The 17,021-nt window shown below is 36.3% G+C and overlaps 1 long non-coding RNA gene across 1 annotated transcript; it reads right to left on the bottom strand.

Annotated features, from left to right (window-relative positions):
• Positions 1-1,070: 1,070 nt before the first annotated feature.
• Positions 1,071-15,053, bottom strand: LOC115422750 (uncharacterized). Its single transcript, XR_003935872.1, has 3 exons — positions 15,042-15,053; positions 7,549-7,556; positions 1,071-1,264 (listed from the first exon to the last, which is right to left on the bottom strand). It is a non-coding gene; the product is annotated as an uncharacterized LOC115422750 (long non-coding RNA).
• Between the last annotated feature and the right edge of the window lie 1,968 nt (positions 15,054-17,021).

Here is a 17,021-nt window from a genome sequence, read left to right as displayed (position 1 = left end):
TGGCTGTTAAGGTGCTGACTTCGGCTGTAGAGAAACTTCATCAGTGCCACATAAACACCGTTACGAGATGCCTCCATATTTACTTCCACAAACACAGTGCATGCTGCGTGGTCACTTATTACATCAGGACCTCTTTTGTGCATGTGGGTCACTTCAGGGTCACATTCAGTTCATACTGAGAACTGATAGAAGTCACAATTCATTTGTAATATGAACGAGCACACAAAAAATCATATTTCACATGGGGCCTCATGTGCAAAGACTTGCGTGGATTTCATACTGAAACCTGGCGTACACCCAAATCCGCAAAAGTCCATACGCACAACAAAACCCAGATGAACAAAACTGCGTACACCGGAATCCAAGCACACTTCCTTTTTACATCCCAATCAACGTGGAATTGAGCGCATATGTTGGAGTACCTGACTCCTCCCTCTTTACGCCCATATTTAAATATGCAAATCAGCATAAAAAGGGTCTGCAGGTGGGATTCCCTCTGGGATTCCCCTCTCTGCATGATCTCATGACGTCAAGGTGGACGCGAAGTGCAGGCCAAAACAAGCGGAAGAAGAAAAGAGACAAACTCAGCCCGTTTGAGCGGAGAGTCACCGCCATTGTGAGTGATACTGCTCTCACAGGGGGGACTCGGATCATCCCCAAGATAAATATATATTTAGTATTTGTGTAACTCGCACATTAGTTCATTCTGTGGGTCATACAATAGTCTGATCACAGCCAAACAAGATAGAAGTTCATACGTAATCATGTCAGGATATCAGAGGAAATCAAAGACTTCGACTTGTGTTTAATCACTCCATTTATTATTTCCCAAAAGACAATGAGAGAAGACGGTGAGATATAGTCTCAGCCTGTCACAGACTGATGCCCGTCCTCGACCGTGTCTTCACCCGAGTCACCAGAGGACATCGCGAGGATAATCGGTGGCATTAATGAGGGGGGGTGCTGCTGCTCTGGCAGTAGGATGACGTGCCGGTGTGTAAATTATTTAACTGTGTATCTCTGATGTGCACATCAATCGGAGGAGTGACCTTTTTCACATTATTAACAGTTTCCCAGTGTCATCTCTAAGTGTCGCCAATGGTTCCAAAGCGCTAGAAATGTGCGTACACCAGCTATGAAGTTGGCGGGGAGCACCGCACATTTCCACAGTCATGTCACTCTGTACATCTGAACATGAGCATGGAAAAGGGCGTACGCCGCGTTTTTGTGCGTACGCAACCTTTGTGCATGAGGCCCCTGGAGCCTTCATGTCACAATCTCTCACACAGACAGAGCAAAGATACACACAGGTCAAAAAACAGGCCTTGGCCCCGATGTGGGTATGTGAGAGGTTCTGTAAATTCCTTTTTGGCAAGCACTTCCAACTCGAGACAGACCACATGCCTCTCCTCAGCCTCCCAGGATCTCAAGCACTTGACACTCTCCCTCCATGGATCCTGCACTTCAGGATGCGCCTGATGTGGTATTCTTTCTCTTTCGCCCATTTGCCTGGGAAGAGCCTGTGGACAGCTGATACGCTGCCGCACGCCCCTGTGAAGAAGGAGGGAACACCAGATGAGAAACACTTCTTAAAGGACACAAACATCTATGTGGACAAAGTGATGGAGAACCTGCTGGAAAGCACTGGAAATCGCTCTGCTCAATCCCACAAATCAGCCAACGTGATCCACCACCTCAAATCAAACTATGCACAGCACGGGATCCCAGGAAATCCTGGAGACAGAAAACAGGGCACAGTTCCCTGGAGCAGCAGAGTTTGCAGAGACAAAGGCTTCCATCATGTCAGGACTTCCCAAAATTCTCTCAAAGTAACGGGGAATCAGAACGAGCTGTCAAAACTGTAAAGTTCCTCTCGAAGCCCATATCTGTACCTCGCTCTGCCTGCTTAGTGTTCAACTCAGCTGCACAGTGGGTACAGTCCAGCTCAATTTCCTATGGGAGGGAAACTTCACACAACTGTGCCAACACATCCAGCTCTGCTGACCCCTGCTCTTCTTGACAGCAAGCTGGTCGGCCAGGAAAAAAAGGAGAAGAGGATGAGAGATGCACAACACTACAACCATTGTCATCATGCCTGGAGCCTTGACAGACTCACTCCTGGAAAGAAGGTGTGGGTCACAGAACAAGGTGTGACTGGAGTCGTCATCAGCAGCCACTCCCACTCCGTACTCGTACATCGTGGATGGACCTCATGAGATCTACCATATACTCCTTCTAAGAACCAGGTCTGGGCAGGTTGTGGTGAGACCAACCGAGTTGGACCTGTAAGACACTGTGGTAAGAGACTGTTTATGTTCAGAGACTGTTAATATGGAGAGACTCTGGAAAAAAAAAGTGAAAGAGAATTAAGACACATGTTTTCCACATTGTGAGGCAGTTGTTTTATGTGTTTAACAGCTAATATGCTTATTAAGATCATGCATATCAAAGCATTTGGATCAGAAGAATAGAATAGAATAGAATAGAATAGAATAGAATAGAATAGAATAGAATAGAATAGAATAGAATAGAATAGAATAGAATAAGCTGTTCTACAAAAGGATTTCAGTATTTAGGGTTAAATGCATAATGGCTGATAAAGACTTTGAGTTTGAGGGGATTTCCTTTCTTCAGGTTCAGTTAGGGACCAGACTTCCTGTACCAGAGGCAGAATAATCCTCTGAGGTCTGATGAATCTATGGTAGTCCACCCCTTTAAAAACGTTATTGTTAATTGGTATTTAAATTGCTTGTACTTTGAATTAACCTGTAAATAAAGCAGCTCGAATTACCTAATTAGCATGTGAAAAGTCCACTAGCTTAATGCTAACCGCTGCCGTATAGTAACCTGCAACTGTATGCTAGCCTGTATGCTGACACTGCTGCTTTTTTCTAACATTCTAACATTTCACTTAGAAATACATTTTCATTCTCAAAATTGACAAAAAACCCATTTATATCTAACATACGGATCAATATCCTATCACTATTTCTAAATCTACATAATTTACAGCCTTATGTGGGCCAAGACGACACAGACGGCTGCTCTTCATGACGGTTTCACAGTAAACAGTGTACAACTTCCGCCACAAGAGGGCAGTATGAACCAACCAAAACTTGCAAAGCGTTAGGATAAACAGTAAAAATAAACTAACCATAACATACACTGTCTTTTAATCCCTGCCTCAAAATATTGTAAATTTTGCTTCCCCACCCTGTAATTCGTGCATGAAAGGGTTAAAAATGAATCACACATTCAGAACGCTCACCACAGACACGTCAGGAGTTAAAGGGTTAATGTTCATTGGTGAAACTTCCTTTTCGTATTTTTAATGTCTTCCTCGTTCTTGTTTCTCCTCAGGCTGGATGTCTGTCGTGGCTACAGTAGGAAGTGGGGTGTCACTGGGAGTCTGGGGAGGACTTCTACTGGGATTACTGGGAGTACACATACTTCACTGTGTGGAACGCCTCGTTCAAATGCCAAACAATTTGTTACTAATAAGGAATATAGTGGTTGCATCTGTGAGTACGTACTGTGACTACGCAGGGGTTCTGTCGTCAACTGTGGGGATCCTCTTCGGAGTGGCTTCATTTTCGGGGGTCATCAGACTGAAAGGCGAAGGGGCTTCTGGGGAGACGGAGGCTTCAGCTGAACCAGTTGGTCTGATATTCGTCACTCTGACTGGAGGAACACTTGGAACAATGGTGTTTAGAGACACCTTATTTGTGTGTGAAGTTTACGGGTCTCGATTCACAGTGTTTCTATACATTGCTTTTCTGGCTTGTCTGATTTTTTTCATGCTTTTCCTAGGGTCAGTAATAGATAAAGTAAATAAGAACACGTCGACTGATTTGGGGCAACGTATGCATAGCGTGGGTCGGAACGAGCTTGGGCTTAATATCTGAAGTGCCCCACGGTCGAGCAGCAGCGCTGATCTTAATCAAAGTTATGTCTGAGTTTTTAGCATTCAGACTGCGAGACTGTATAAATCTAGCTTTTCTAGGCACATCAGTGTCAATGATAGTATTCATCACCGAATCACTACGTGTTGTGATGAGACCAGTCGTAACCTTGGAAACAGCTGCATCCGGATTTCATAAAGTCACTCAGTTTCTCTTTTATACAATTTTAACTTCTCATCTGATAATGCTGACTGTTGGGATGTCACTGTTTGTGTCCTGGAAATGTGGGGGAACGGCTAAAACCTGTGCGATGGCTGTCAGCTGTGGTGGAGCACTTTTAGCTTCTGTAAAGTATCTCCTGCCTCTGGGTCCTGGTCCGTCTATTGGGGCTGTGATGGGGGTGGCGGGGGCAGTGGGAGTAAGTCTAAGTGCAGCCACTGCTACAGCTGAAGGCTTTGGACCAGGAGGAAGGGTGGGGGTCACAGTGGGGGCAGCAGCAGGGGCGTTTGTGTCTTCATGTGCCCACAGTGGGCTGTCGGGGGTGTTCATGGCTTTATGTGCAGCAGCCATCCCTTGGGTCCATTACTGTACACCCAAAATAATACAGATATGCAATGCTCAAACATCCAATACAACATTTATAGTCTTGATATTTATAGTGGTGTTTGTGTTGTGGATAATTGTAGAATCACATCTGTACATCTGAAATAAATGTTCCTGTGATGTTCCATGTTGGACTCAGTTCTGTCCAGTTGTGTTAGACCAGGGGCGTCACACTCATTTTACTACGGGGGCCGCGTACAGCCCACACTCAAAAAAATGATTCTTGGCTCTAATAAACATGAGGTAATATTTTAAAGTAAAATGTAACTGAAATATATGAAATTTAAAGTTTATTTATCCGAAAAAGTCAAACGTAATGTGAATATGCTTAGTATAAAGTGAATCTAAACAAGTAAAGTAAACTTTATTTACTAGATCACATAAAAAGGCTGAGCGTCACAGTCAAACACAGTTTATGTAAAAGTTTGCATTAACTAAAGCAAATCTGACTGAAGGTATTTAATTTATTTATATTAACTCAATATGATAGAAAAAACATTGTATTAAATGCAACTCTTTACATTAAACTTATGTAATAAAATTACATGGAAAATTTACATGTAATTAAAATACATAAAGTCAACATTTTTGGCTTAATTATTTTTTTGAGTGCAGTTCAGTGACATATGGATCTACAGGGGTTGGACAAAATAATGGAAACACCTTAAAAAATCAACAAAATATAATTTAATATGGTGTAGGTCCGCCTTTTGTGGCAATTTCAGCCTCAGTTCTCTAAGGTATTGATTCATACAACTTGTGAATTGTTTCCAAAGGAATTTTAAGCCATTCTTCAGTTAGAATACCCTCCAACTCTTTTAGAGACGATGGCGGTGGAAATCGATGTCTTACTTGAATCTCTAAAACTGACCATAAATGCTCAATAATGTTGAGGTCTGGGGACTGTGCCGGCCATACGAGATGCTCAACTTCATTAGAATGTTCCTCATGCCATTCTTTAACAATTCTAGCTGTATGGATTGGGGCATTATCATCTTGAGGTGAAGGTGTTTCCATTATTTTGTCCAACCCCTCTATCTATCTATCTATCTATCTATCTATCTATCTATCTATCTATCTATCTATCTATCTATCTATCTATCTATCTATCTATCTATCTATCTATCTATCTATCTATCTATCTATCTATCTATCTATCTATCTATCTATTAGGCCCGTAACGGTACGCAAAATTTTCTGTTTGGTACGTTTTCGGTTTTCAAAGCCATGGTTCGTTTTTTTTCAGTTCAGTACGGGAAGAAAGAAAACCCCTCAAAATGTCTTTAATACATTTATGAATTTTTGAACATTTTCCCCCCAATTTTTTGACACAATAGAATATAGAAAAACAGGAATAATATAATTCTGCTGCTATAAATCAAATAGAAAGTAAAATAAATTATTAATAGTACTAAATGTATTTTAAACATTAGTATTGCACTTTTCCCTGACAGGGAGTTTTGAAAAAACAACAAAAATGTAATCACAGTTCCGTCAGTTCACATTCTGCATAAAAATAACAACAACAAAATTCCATTTGAAGTGCAACATTAACAAGAGGACAAACTCATATTCTCTTTTAACAAACTGAAGAGCAACACTGACAACAAAATGATCAAATTATTTAGTTTAGGACAGAGAACAAACTGTTTAGGCCACTTTGTGTTCTTTTACACTTTTTTCTATTTCTTCAACTTGAGCCATAAATAAAAATACCAAATACTTAATAATTGTCACTTTTTTTTTTTAACCCTTTAAATGCCGTGTTTGTAATGTAAACAAACCTTTTTTTTTGGATGCAAAAAACAAAAAAATATATATTTTTTTCAATATACTACATTAAAAGTGGATCACATATTATTTGATTTTTGCAGCCTGGCATATGTCAATTATTAACTCCAACACTGGTTAATTTGCATTATTATTTTTGGTGCTAGGTCAAATGTTCAAAAATACTAGCCTCTGTCACCAAGTGTGCGTAAAATGCACACCTATAAGTCAAACTATTAAATATTATATATGGATTTATTTTTCTGCTCTAATTTGATTTTATTTTTGTAAATCAAGGTCAGCCCTAATCATACATATGAAATGGAAGAAGTAGTGTGTTTTAGGCACACTTGGGAGACAGATGCTAGTCTTGTAATTTTCTTTTGTTTACAATGTGCACATTTTAATTGGTGGCCAGAATTTTAACCATCATGCAAAAATGAACAACTTTTGAATTCTAACCTTATTTAAATTGGGAAAAATAATATGAAGTTTTTTAAAACAAAGTGCAAAGTGTTCCTAAAAGGCGCACCCGGATACCGGAGGGTTAACCATCTGTCAAACAAAATACTAACGATTCACAAGATGCTGACACATGTCCAACAGCCAGTAAGTCAAATGTATCTACACACCCCAGGCAGATATAGGCCGATGTTTGACAACTTTGTGTGATTGACTCAAACACTGGCTGTGTTCTGTTCCAAATGCCATGCAGTTCTATAGTTCTAACTGTATAATAATACATTTTCATTGTTTTTCATGCAGACCCAAATGCAGCTTGAATAGACAGTTGTCTTTTCAGTCTTTTCAGGATTATTAGACTTAAGTTCAGTTCAGATTTAACTCCCTTATCATATAAACACTGGGTAACAATGGTGTGTATACAAAAACAATCAGAATAAACAGAGAGTAAACAAATTTTTTGGTGTGATATCAATCTTTTTTTTAAATAGAAAGCTGGATATTTCTTTTAACTTCAAAACTGAAGATATTTTATTTGGTTTCTTTATTACTGATTTGCCTGTTCGGAAATTGTTTATTCTTAATCTCATTTCCTTATTAGCTAAATTTCATATACATACAAGCAAATTTGCCAATCAGAAACCCAGTTTTGTGGTCTTTAAATCTGATTTGAAATCCTATCTAGACACACTTCACTTTTGCACTAACCCTAAAGCTGTGAAGACTAAAGCCTTATGTGAAGAATTTAAGTTTAAATTTTTTTCCCTCTCTCTTCTTGTTTATTCCTTTATTTTTATTTTATCTAATTTACTTTAATTTCTTCCTGCCTCACCTTGAGCATTATGTTTTGTTTTGTTTTTTTTATTTCTCCATGCCATGTTGTGGTATATGTATATACAGTATTTTGTAAATAAAGTATGAAAAAAAAAAAAAAAAAAAACAGACAGTAAACAGGTAGGTGGCATGTAGCTCAGTGGGTAACCCAACAGACTAGACTGTGGAAGGTTCAGGTACAAGCCCTGGCTGAGGTGTTTTTTTTTTCTTCTGCAAATTTTCAAACTGGGGTGTGCCGGTAGGTAAATCCACCATTGCATCTGTCATTATGAAAAGAAAAAACAATGACAAAAATAAATAAATGTTGATATTTGTCCTCCGATCTGTACTATAAACTTATTATGCATGTGATTCCAATAATTTTGATTGTGGAATTTCTGCGTTTCCCATTTAAATGCAGGGGAAAGACGTGTGGTGCAGCAGCAGTGTGCTCTGCTCTACCTTGGATGTGTAATCCTTCATAAACTGTGCTTCATCCCATGTAATTACAGTGTGTTGTTGTCTGTGTGTATCGCCAATAAAATGGTTTCAAACCCTTTGATTATATGCCCTTACTTTCCACTATCTGGATAAAGGTTAGGTTAATTTATTTCAGACACAGACATAATACAAAACATATGGAACAATAATAATAACAATAATAATAATAATAATAATAATAATAATAATAATAATAACTAGAAGCACTCGGAGAGCGCAGACCTCCGCCAAGGCTGATCAGTGCCCCCCCCCCCGTGGGCCCCCCCACGCCAAGGAGGTTATGTTTTTTCCAGGGTTTGTTTGTTTGTCTGTCTGTTTGTCTGTCCGTTAGTGTGCAACATAACTCAAAAAGTCATGGACAGATTTTGATGAAATTTTCAGGGTTTGTTGGAAATGGGCCCCCCCGTGGGCCCCCCCACCCCCGATCACCACCAAAATTTAATCATTTCTTCCTTATCCCATTTCCAACAAACCCTGAAAATTTCATCCAAATCTGTCCATAACTTTTTGAGTTATGTTGCACACTAACGGACAGACAAACAGACAAACAAACAAACAAACAAACAAACCCTGGCAAAAACATAACCTCCTTGGCGGAGGTAATAATAATAATGATAATAATAATAATAATAATAATAATAATAATAATAATAATAAATACACAATTTAAAAAATCAAACAATAGAAAAATAATATTAACTAGAAGCACTTGGAGAGCGCAGACCTCCACCAAGGCTGATCAGTGCCCCCCCCCCCCCACGCCAAGGAGGTTATGTTTTTGCGAGGGTTTGTTTGTTTGTTTGTCTGTCTGTCTGTCTGTTTGTCTGTCCGTTAGTGTGCAACATAACTCAAAAAGTTATGGACAGATTTTGATGAAATTTTCTGGTCTGCGCCCCCCCCGTGGGCCCCCCCACCCCCGATCACCACCAAAATTTAATCATTTCTTCCTTATCCCATTTCCAACAAACCCTGAAAATTTCATCCAAATCTGTCCTTAACTTTTTGAGTTATGTTGCACACTAACGGACAGACAAACAGACAAACAAACAAACAAACCCTAGCAAAAACATAACTTCCTTGGCGGAGGTAATAATGATAAACAATACACAAAAAATCAAATAATAGAAAAAAGTAAAGTATATCATGTATGTGTGTAAGTTGTTCAGTCTAGCAGATCAATCATTAAACTGTATAAAAAAGGCCAGTCAGTCAGTCAGTACTCCTGCCTCATGACAGTCGTTCCTGAACACACAGGTTCTTCTTGCTATGAGTCAAATGCAGTAATTTGTTTATTTTGCGCCTTAATCTCAAATGGATAGGTTACATATCTGACATAATTTGATCGAAAAATTGACTTTGACCTTAAATTAAATCTATGTGTAAAGAATACAGATATGAGATATGAAACAACCTGTGAACTGTTGTCTGCTGATAAGATACTGTTACATCCAGCTTCACTTGGAAGGCTTCTTGTTGGGTTCCTGCCAGTCCACCTGTGCCAGCACGACACAAGGACTAGACACTTAACCAGGCCTGTGTTTCACTCATTCTCTCAGTTCCAGTTTGACAGGCTGCCGGTGTCAGCAGCACATACAGTAGGTGCTCATATGGAGACATTTGGTCTTCATTTGGGATTGATTCACTTTTCTATTGTTTCAGTAAACCGTAGTTTATCAGTTAATCGTGGTCCTGTGTCCATCATTATGATCCGCTCATGAGCCAACTGTAACAATACTCTTTTGGGTTCATATATTTCTAGATTTGACTCTGAAAGACTCAGTACCAGCCATGAACCTCACATCACCTATGAACCTCACATCACCTGCCCAATTTAATCTCCAGTGGGCCGGGCCAGTAAAATACACTGAACAAAAATATAAATGCCCCACTTTTGTTTTTGCTCCCATTTTTCATGAGCTGAACTCAACGATCTAAAACTTTTTCTATGTACACAAAAGGCCTATTTCTCTCAAATATTGTTCATAAATTTGTGTAAATCTGTGTTAGTGAGCACTTCTCCTTTGTCCTTTGCTGAGATAATCCATCCACCTCACAGGTGTGGCATATCAAGATGCTGATTAGACAGCAGGATTATTGCACAGGTGTGACTTAGGCTGGCCACAATAAAAGGCCACTCTAAAATGTGCACTTTTACTGTATTGGGTGGTCCAGGGGGGTCAGAAAACCAGTCAGTATTTGGTGTGACCACCATTTTCCTCACGCAGTCTTCTTCACGAATTCTCTGAAACATCTTTGGAGATGGCTTATGGTAGAGAAATGAACATTCAATTCACAGGCAAAAGCTCTGGTGGAGATTCCTGAAGTCAGCATGCCAATTGCATATTCCCTCAAAACTTGTGACATCTGTGACATTGGGCTGTGTGATAAAACTGCACATTTTGGAGTGGCCTTTTATTGTGGCCAGCCTAAGGCACACCTGTGCAAAAATCCTGCTGTCTAATCAGCATCTTGATCTGCCACACCTGTGAGGTGGATGGATTATCTCAGCAAAGGAGAAGTGTTCACTAACACAAATTTAGACAGATTTGTGAACAATATTTGAAAAGAAATAAACCTTGTGTGTACACAGAAAAAGTTTTAGATCTTTGAGTTCAGCTCATGAAAAATGGGAGCAAAAACAAAAGTGTTGCATTTATATTTTTGTTCAGTGTAATAGCATAATAACCTATGAAAAGTTAGAACTCCAAATTGCTCTTTGTTTTAGTGAAAAAAAAACAAACATTGAAAATGTTTGAGTTGTACATTAATAAACAGTTTCAAAAAAGAGTGAATTTACATCAAATGTATCTAGTTAGCCCTTTCATGCATACTGGTCACTCCAGTGGACAGTTATTCTACAGCTGTTCTATTGTTTATTCATGGGTTTTGTTGTTTTAGTTCCATATCAGGACTCTTATGCATCATCCAAAACACCGCAGTTCATACAATTACTGTAACTTTGCTGTTCTTGATAAACCTGATCTGCAGTAACATGTCTTAGTGTAAATCAATCACTAATTGGTATTAGACTGTAATTAACAAACAAATTTTTGGGGGGGTTTTTGTGGGGGTTTTTTTTGTTTTGTTTTGTTTGCATATCCTCCTGAGACCCAGCAATGCATTGTGTCCTCTGTAGGGGACAAAAGTTTGACAGTTTTACTTTAAAAATGCTGTCCATTAAAGGGACATTCCATTAAAAAAAAAAAAAAAACAATCAATAAATAAAAATAGTTTTAAAAATGTGTCTGAAAAAACTGTTGCATCATGCAGTTTCCAATCAAGACAATTTTTTCATGTAAAAAAGCTTAAACTGGCCATTTCCTGGGTCTCAGGAGGATTTTATCTCCATGAGTCATAACTAATATTAGAGTATGATAAAATGTGAGTAAAGATTAGCAATTTAGCAATTAGTGGCATTAACAATGCTTTTATTTCATAGTTTTCATACAGTATACCCCTTTCTGATGATGATTTTTATATAAATGTTTCTTTGTTTCAAAGCTTAAATGCATGGTGTTCAGCTGAGTGGACAGTTTTGTAACTCCATGAAAAATACGTTCATTAAAAAAAAAAAAAAATCAATTGCATTGGTATTTTTGTGCCTAAAGAGGAACAAAAACACTCAAGAAAAAAATATTAACTAAGGTTCTCATAATTCATGCATGAAAGGGTTAAGATTAATGTACAGAATGTGGTGAGAAATATGAGCATAATGCATAGTATGTTCTGTAAACAAAGAAAGGAGTCCTGGTGAGAATAGATAGATAGATAGATAGATAGATAGATAGATAGATAGATAGATAGATAGATAGATAGATAGATAGATAGATAGATAGATAGATAGATAGATAGATAGATAGATAGATAGATAGATAGATAGATAGATAGATAGATAGATAGATAGATAGATAGATAGATAGAAAAGGAAAGAAAAATAATATTACAATGTGAAGTGGCAGACAAATTTACTCAAGGTAATTGGAGTAAAAATGATTAACTTTTTTTTTTTTTTTTTTACAATCTTTGTTTATTTGCAGTTTTGCAGAAATTGGGCACTGTATCATATGTGGCAAAACATTTGAAAACTAATTGCTGCACAATTTCCTTTTTTTTTTTTTTTTTTTTTTTTTACATGTATACAAAAAGAAAACAAACAACCCCCCCCCCAAAAAAAAAAAAAACAAAAAAAAAAAAAAACAACTACACCAACCTTCTCCACTGCCACAAAAAAAAAAAAAAAAAAAAAAAAACTGTTTGGATGGTTCACATTTAAAATAATGATGTATTACTATGTGTTACACAAGGTAAATTGCTGGACAGAAAAAAAAAAGAAGAGGTCAATCTGGAACAAAGGAGAAATTAGTTTTTTTCACTAATCTGATATGTTTTAGAGACTCAAAATAAATTTTCAGTTCAGTTAAATATAATTGAAATGATGGGGATGTTTTGGACATTTTAACTTTATGCATATTAAATTTACCCAGAACAATGAAGAGGTGGACAATTTAAAAAATTATCATAATGAGAAAAGTATCCGAAAAGAATAATTTTCTCATCAAACTGATTAAAACTGTAGTTTTGATTTAAAAAAAATTCCAAATCTTTCCAAAAAGTCATACAAAAATGGCATTTCTAAAATAAGTGGATGATACTGTCACTGTCACTTTTACAAAAGGAGCGAGTCACAAGCGAACTGACTTAGATGAACCAAACACATCCTGACAGGTCCTCCTTCAGACTGTGTTTAAAGCGTCACCTGGTGGTTGATGAATATACTAACATAGAACACACTCAATATTGTCATTGTTTGTTTTTCAAAATATTAACCATAATCTCTGGATCAGAAGTCATATTTTGAATAAATTGTGTAAAATAATTCTTCATGCATTGTTATTTCATTTTCATTAATAATTAGAAGAAACAATTCTACCCTTTCCTGTCATTTTTAAAGCTCGTCTTTGACATTTGATTTATATTCTTGTCATTTGTCACAAAATATACAAATATTTTTCAACCTATAGCAATATTATAACAACGCTTTTAACACTATTGTTGAGTTATATTTTTCAACAGGACATCTTCTTAAATTAAAGACTTTTAATCTAAACCTAATCACATAATTCACTTTAAAAAAAAAAAAAAAAAAACACAACTATTTGAACTTTTTTGATTTTTAATGTAATATTTAATTTTGCAACAAATAATTTTCACCTCACTGCAGACCAGCGTATGTATATTTATGTCTCCTGAGAGTGTCTGTGAAAACATTTCAAGTATTTATACCCTATATGTGGTAATATGTAAAATACATATCATAAACAGTATTAAAATATGACCAAAAAAAATATTATAGGACAGTGGTTCCCAGCCATTTTAGGCTCGTGACCCCATTTTAACATCATAAATTTCTGGCTGCCCCAGACATTCAAAACGGAGGCATCTTTTGGCTAAAATTAATTTGTTTTTGATCATGTAATAGTTTGTTATACTATGTTGCAAATAAATGTTAATTTTAGATGACACTTAATGTGTATTATTACGGACGGAGGAAGAAAATCCAGGTGTAGATTACTGCACAAAGGAAGAATTTGATTTTCTTTGGTCAGGATATGTACAGTCAGTCCAGTTTGGATTTACAAGGCTGATAATTAATACTGAATGAACAAGAACTCAAACTATGAATTCTGAAAGAGCTGCAGCATCTGAAACTGACCACAATGAACATTTGACAGATAAACAGAACCACAGTGCTTCAGTTTCAGCTTCAGCATTTGTCATGTCTTTTATGGATTAGGATTGTCTCTGTCAACCCACCATCTATTTTTTATTAGCAAGTTTTTATTTTTATTTTTATCAATTACCAGAAATTTCATGCGACCCTATTTGAATTCCAGGCGACCCTACATGGGGTCCCGACCCCGTTTCAGCTTCACAGTTTGTCATGTCTTTTATGGATTAGGATTGTCTTTCTCAACTCACCATATATTTTTTATTAGAAAGTTTTAATTTGTATCAATTACTAGAAATTTCAGGCGACCCCATTTGAATTCCAGACGACCCCATGTGGGATCCCGACCCCAAGGTTGAAAAACACAGCTATAGGATCTTTAAGGCCTCCAGTGAAGCCCTTACATTAAGTATAACCTACATTTAAATAGTTTTTTTTTTTTTTTTTTTTAGTTCAGGAGTCGAAAGAACTTATTCAGATTGAAGCCACTACATAGAAATTACTACTAGGTTTAGTTGTATTGGCTGTGAGATAAATTAAAGACTTCAGCCACAATTAATGAAACATGTTATTTTTGTTATTGCTCTTAACAGTAACAGCACACACATGACAAAAGACCCAAAACAACAATAAGAATAATCCAAAAACCTAAGCATATCTTTAGCTAAACTCATCACATCAGTCTCAACATTAGTTAAATAGGTAAGAGACAATAAACAGACACATACATGGAAATAACCAAACATTTCAGATGGAGTTTGAGCAGAATAAGATTCCTCAGGTGTTTCTGTTTTTTTGTTTTTTGAAAAGTGAAAACACACAAATGACAACATTTTTAGGTCATTTTCCACCAAATGCACTACCTGTTATTTTTCTACTTTGAAGATATTTCAGAACCTGTACATGTTTTTCCACTTCTACTGCAGTAAACTAATAAAAACTGCTTCTATTTTAACCAGAGTTTTCACACAAGTAGTTGTACTTTCACCACATTGCTGTATATTACTAGCAGAGTGTATTTCTGAATGAACTGAGTGCCTCAACCTGAACTAAAAACAACACAATAAAAAAAAGCAAATGCGGTTTTTTCATTGTAGTAGCTACTATAATGGTAACAATACTAGAGTGGGGAGTACATATTGTCTCAGTCCACCTCTGAGGGCCTCTGTCAACCACACTAAAGCTTGTATGTTTGCATTTTTGACCCTTTTAAAGGGTTTTTTTCCTAGTATGTTTCCTATCAATGCAAGGGAAAGTACAACAGAATAAGTTCTGCCAATGAGCATGTAAAGTCACAGAAAAAAATTATTAGACCATCCATGTTTTCTTCAGTTTCTTGTTCATTTTAATGCCTGGTACAACTAAAGGTACATTTGTCTGAACAAATATAATGATAATTAAAAAAAAATAGCTTATAGCAGTATAATTTCAGAGCTGATATCTATCCATTTTCCATGTTTTCTTGATAATAACCAAAATCACTTCAGTTCTTACATCAATATCTGTGGCATTGTACTGACAAAAACAGTGATTTTAGGCATTCAGTGTTTTCTTTTCTGTCTGTTTTAGTCACATGATACACACAGGAGTTAGTATTTGATTGCATGACCATTGTTTTTGATGACTTTTGATGGTCTAATAATTTTTTCCGCGACTGTATATATACATATTTATATGTGGGTCAAGTCACGCGCCTGTTGACTTTGAATCAAGAAATTAGAATTGAGATAATGATTTCAAACTTCTTGTAGTTCAATAGTATAACATCTTAAGTTTCTAAATCCATTAAAATTTTTGCCAAAAAAGAATTTTCAAGACAATTACGGAACTTTTTATACAAACTAAATTCAGTCCCTCGGAAAGTCCTCTAAGAATGAATAATAACATAACTTATCACTGCTATAATTTGAAATCTCAATCATATATTTCTGTTTTCAGTATAGTTTTATGACCTATTACACACCCTTTTATCATTATAAAAATCATTTTGTCTGAAAAATTGGTGTGAATTGCTTTTTTAAGCATTTTAAATATCAGATGGTGCCGGTTATGTAGGGAATTTCACTTTTCTCAAAAAACATGTTTTTTTAAAATTACTCATTAATCAAATGAGCTAAACCAATAGAAATTTCTGAAAGTAAGCATTTAACCCTCTGCTTAAGCATGGCTTCATTGGAATTTAAGATTATGTTGTCACTAATCTAAAAAAAAGATTTTTTTTTTCCCTACATAACCAAAAATAGGTCTCGACATGAAATAGCTAGCATGTGAAGGATTTTTTTCTTTCACTTTCCATAGATTCAACTTTTCAAATCAATAATTATGATATTCTATTGTCTTCATATGGATTTGATATACATGAATATTACATTCTCTGGGAAACATTTCCTCTTAATTGAGATCAAAGGGTAGTTATCACAGGATATTTATGGGACTCAACTTGAGCATCTGTCAGCTGGTATGAATGGGGTCGCAGCAATGGAGCCACAGCTAAGTTACTCAAGACTGGAACAGTCTTAGATTCTGTAAGTACATACATTATAACAGCTTTGTACTTTATATAGGCTAATTTCAGTTCACAACTACATAGACGAGCAGCTGTTATAAAAGGTTTTATGTTTGATTTTTTGGTACGACTGTCCTCGATGGAGAGTTTATTTCACAGGTGTCAAAGATGCGGCCCGGGGGCCAAATCCAGCCCACCAAAGGGTCCAATCCGGCCCCCGGGATGAATTTGTGAAATGTAAAAATTACACTTTAGATATTAACAATCAACAGTGTCAAAATCATTTTAATTCAGGTTCCACGTACAGACACATACAGTCCAATTAGATTTCAAGTGGGTCAGACCAGTAAAATATTATCATAATAATAATAACTTATAAATAATGAGAACTCCAAATTTTCTCTTTGTGTTTTTGGTGTAAAAAAGTAAAATTACATGAAAATGTTTAGATTACCAAACTATACTTTTACAAAAAATGTGAATAACCTGAACAAATATGAACAAACAGAAATGTCTTAAGAAAAGTAAATGCAATTTTACCAATATTCTGCCTGTTACTAAATGTTTTGTGCGATTGTAATGCACATGTGTAAATGATAAACTGATAAACCGAGGCAGAATATTGTTAAAATTGCACTTGTTTTTCTTAAGACAATTCAAGTTTAGGTTTAGATTTAGGTTAGTTTATTTCAGACACAGACGTAATACAAAACATATGAAACAACATCAACAACAA

The sequence above is a fragment of the Sphaeramia orbicularis genome, chromosome 7, assembly GCF_902148855.1.
Source record: "Sphaeramia orbicularis chromosome 7, fSphaOr1.1, whole genome shotgun sequence".
Lineage (NCBI taxonomy): Eukaryota > Metazoa > Chordata > Actinopteri > Kurtiformes > Apogonidae > Sphaeramia > Sphaeramia orbicularis.
This window is presented reverse-complemented; position numbering and strand designations above follow the sequence as displayed.